The following is a 4,596-nucleotide window of genomic DNA, read 5'->3' on the forward strand; positions in this document are numbered from 1 at the left end:
AAGACTTCTCTATGTTAGCTTTGGTACTCCTTGTAGGTATCATAGGTTCCCATTACATATCTCTGCCAGATTCTTCTGAAATTGCTGTTTTTTTTGCATGTCTTTTCACCTTGACTGTGGATTCATGGGGATTAGTGATTATGCTCCTTAGCCTTATAGCTAGAACTATGCTTGAGGTACAAATCCACCACACTGGAAAAATGTGTAATAGAACCTTGTAGATGCTTGCTTGGGATTTATCTGTGATCATGAGGCAGATTCAAAATGAGAATAGTAATTGCCCTGAAAGGAACTGTCCAGAAGGAATACAGTAAATAGGATATGCTATAGCTATTCACCTTTCAGAGGTAGTTAAAAAGAGCCACCTTATGGGGTGGCCACAGAGAGCCTTAGTCTGAGACATCAAAGGGCTTACTATAGCTCAAAACATGTTAAGTACAAGTGAAACAATTAAACTACAACACAAGATCCAGAAAATTAAAATATAGGATATTATATGCATTGTTTATGTTAGGAAAAAAAGTAAAATAGGAGAGTAAATGCTATAGAGAGAGCTAATGGGGAAATTGTGAAAGGATCTGGCCCTGAATAATGGTTATTTAAACCTTCTTGGGAGTGACTCACCATCTCCCCATCTGTATATGGAGTTCTGCCACATCCAATTGGGTTGTTATCAAAATAAATGTGGTTAACAGATGTCTTCAAAGTCTAAGACAATTAATTGGATATGATGAAACAAGAAGACATTTGAAAATTATCATAAGTTTCCAGGATTTGATGGCTAGAAAAACAGTAGTGCCTGTAATAAAATGAGGAAGACAAGAAGGTCAATCCATTTTGAGTGAAAGATGGTAACAAAGAGGACTGGACATGTTATGTTGAAGATTAAGTGGAACATAGATATAAAAATGCCAGAACTCAGGGTAAGGACTGAACCTTTCTTAATAGTAACCAAGAGTTTTTGTAAATAAAAGTAGATGCTCTTCAAATTCACTGGGTTTTCTTGTTGTAATGACAGCCAGAAATTCATGGAACAAATAAATAACACATTTTTAGCAAATTATCTTCTTTTAGTTGTTGTTGTTTAGTTTTTATTTCATCATCATAAACTTAACTCTCCAATCCAGCTAGACTTGAAGGGGAGTAAGGAAAACATGGAACCCACAGAACTGCAGCTAGAGCACAAAGATTATAGGATATTTCCAGCAGATGGGGATGAAGGGGTGCTCTCCTGAGCTACAGAAGGAATGGTCTGGTAGTTAAGATAAAATGTAAGTCAAATTTGTAAGATTTGTCCACAGTCAGCAACTGTGATCTTCTTGCTGGTCTTTCCATTCTTGGACTCAAAGCCTTCCAGCTTCCACAATATTTATACCCCCTTTCACCTTGCCAAAGACCACATGTTTTGGCAGTGCAACCACTCAGTCTTGGCAGTGCAGATGTAAAACTGGGAAGCGTGTTGGGTCCAGCATTTGCCATGGACAAGATGCCAGGACTGGTGTGCTTCAGGATGAAATTCTCATCCTCAAATTTCTCCCCATAGATGGGTTTGTTGCCACCTCCCTGGCACATAAATCCTGGAATAATCCTGTGAAAGCAGGAAACTTTATAACCAAATCCTTTCTCCCCAGTGCTCAGACACCAAAGTTTCTCTTGTATTTGGAAGTTTGTCTGGAAACAGTTCAAAGGAGACACAGCCCAAGGACTGCTGTTCACGGTGATGTTGAAGAATATGGTGGTGCTGACCACGGCTGGGCGGCTCAGATGGCTCCAGGGCACTGGTGTCTGCCAGGCCAGCAAACTATCTTCTAATTCATATTTCTAATAATTGTAATTATCAATCCACTAAGCCACATAATCAATATTTATCAAGGGCCAAATATATGCTAAGAATAGATGCTGAAGATAGACAAACTATTCACAAAGTCCCCCCCCCCTTACAGAGCATACATTGTGATAAAGTTAAATATGTCAATCAAGGAAGATCCTGAAGTTTGATTAAAAAATCAGTAAGTATGTACACTGCAAAGTTATCATCACATAACTTGCTTTCCCTCCTGTTCATCAGCAGATTAATTCACTGTTATTATTAAATTCATGGCAAGTCCCATATGTTGCCACTAAGTAGAAGCATTTTCACTAGACTACTCAGTTCTGAGCTGTTAATACTGCTTCCTTTGTTATTATTTTATGTACCAATAATGTGCTGAGTAAAAACTAAGTGCCTATTGCTGGGACATGGCTGAGAATATATATAATCAAGATATATCAGATAATATCCCTGTCACACAAAAATTTTTATAGTCTAGAGAATGAAGCATAAATTTATACAAGTGTGAAATTATTAATTAAAGTATGGGATGAGATGCATAGATTGATAGCTATATATAAAACATGTCAAACTCAACGTTTTAATCAGTTAAATACCAGTGTCCCAGGATCATGATTCAGTAGAATATCCTGTGTCAACAGCGAAATAACTAGCCAAAGTAAGAGGAGGTATTTACATCTCATCCCAGTAGCACAGTATATGGTAGACTCTTTATTCTCAGAAGTCAAGATGGTAGCATTTTGCTCGATTAAAACTATATTTATAATCACACATTTCCTCAAATTCCAAATTTAATCCTTAAAAATATCAACATTAATTAGAAATAACATTTTTAAAATTTAAATTATTTGATTTGTTTACACCAGAACTGAAAATCTAGAAAGAGTACTTTAAGTAGATCCTGATTTTTTTAAAAAAGAAAGCCTATAAATAGAATACACATTCATTTCAAGTAAGCTTGGATGAATTATTACAGAATGATCATGTACTAAGCCACAGAGACATTTTTAATAAATTCCAAAAGTGGTATTTAGTTTGCATGACCAAGGTAAAATTATTCTAGAAATTTATTTTGACTTTTTAAGCAAAGACATTCTAGTGACAGGCAACTTCAACTCACATCATTGATGAATGGATAGGAATTGGGTATAAAAAGTCAAGGAAAGTGTATGCAGGGTAATGCATTGCAGTGAAAGAAATATTGTGAGCAAAGATACAGAAGTCAAGTATAAGTGATGAGTTACAGAAATGGCATATAGTTAAGCTTGGCCAGAATTTAGTAATTATGACAGATATACTAGGAAAGAATAATAGATCCAATCTTTAGTCTTTGTATTAGCCATCACTCATTATTAGCAAGTCATATTTCTTAGGGACCTATGGAATTCTAAGAGGTGCAGCTTATTAGAAGCTGTTTATATATAGCTAGTTTGAGGAAATATAACAGTTTTACTTTTTGTTTTCTCTTTTCAGGTAGCATGACAATTGGCATAAAAAGCTTTAGCAGAAAATGTTTTATCTGCTGTAGCAGAAAATATCTTAAAAAGAATTTTGATTGACTCAGCTTGATTCACATGTTCACCTCTAAATCAATTTTTTTTCTGGCTAAGGAAATGGAATTCCATTTGGTTTGATTTAGGTTATATAACTAACACCACACCACTCTGCTATTGAAATTGTTCCAATGGTTTATATTTGATTCCCCTTGCTGAATAACAAATCGCCACACACTTAGAAGCATAATATAACACACAGTTATTGTCTCAGAGTTTCCATGGCTGGAAGTACAGGTAATTTAGCTGGGTCCTTTTTTCAGGGGCTGAATGTCCATCTCTGTGGAGAGCTTAGCTAAACTAGTCCACATTATTATACGCTGGCATCCATTTTTGTGGCCAAGTGGACTGCAGGCCTTGAATTGACACTTAGTGCTCTGTGGAATGAAACATATTCTATTCGTTTTTCCAGGGAATCAGAAAAAGCAACATACTACGCTGCTATTGCAAACTCTATGCAAAGTCCTCTGAGGGTCACAGAAATATAATCCTTGATCTATGTAAGCTTATAGTCTACTTAGCAAGACATACTACTAGACAAGAAACAAATACTATAAGCCCATCTGGAGAGTGCAAGTATGTGCTCTAAATAGAGCGCCCAGAGTCAGAAGCTCCTGATAAGATTCCCTCCAACATCCCTTGTTATATGCACTCTCCCCTGACTCCCAGGCCTTTACCCTTGTGAGCCCCTTGGTAAGACACCCCACCCCTAGAAGCTTACCAAAACCCTGCTTCTTTTGGTTTGAACTGACCAATCCAGCCTCAGCCTGGGAACCCCAAAGCAAGCAACCCTTCGACCCTAATGATGGCATACGCCACAGGTCCTGCTGTGTTCTCTCTGCCAGCATCTTGTCTTGAGTTCCCCACATGCCCCTGGGGGTGTGTCCTGTACCTTGTCCAGGACCTGTGAGTAATAAATGTCTCCATTTCACTTTCTCTTGTGGTCTTCTGCTGAATCACTGATCACCATGTGACACTCTGGGACTCTACTTTATAAATGTTAATTTAACAAAGTCACAATAATCTGGAAACTAGACTAGGGAATAATCTACTTCAAACACCTTCAGGTTGTTGGCAGAATTTTTTTTTTTTTCTTATTAATACAGTATTTGTCTTCTCTCTGTCAAACTCTGAGCCAACCACTTTTCCAAGTCTGTCTGGGGAGGTATAAGAAAAGGAACATACAGGGCAGATGAGACACAGGAGAAGGAC

General features: G+C 37.3%; 1 pseudogene; it reads right to left on the reverse strand.

The window, feature by feature from the left end:
- Window positions 1-1,276: 1,276 nt before the first annotated feature.
- LOC123858565 (peptidyl-prolyl cis-trans isomerase A-like) lies at window positions 1,277-3,715 on the reverse strand (annotated as a pseudogene).
- Between the last annotated feature and the right edge of the window lie 881 nt (window positions 3,716-4,596).

This window comes from Mirounga angustirostris, unplaced genomic scaffold (genome assembly GCF_029215605.1).
Source record: "Mirounga angustirostris isolate CCGP_5_RB_7025 unplaced genomic scaffold, mMirAng1.0.hap1 SCAF_4, whole genome shotgun sequence".
NCBI classification, from domain to species: Eukaryota; Metazoa; Chordata; class Mammalia; order Carnivora; family Phocidae; genus Mirounga; species Mirounga angustirostris.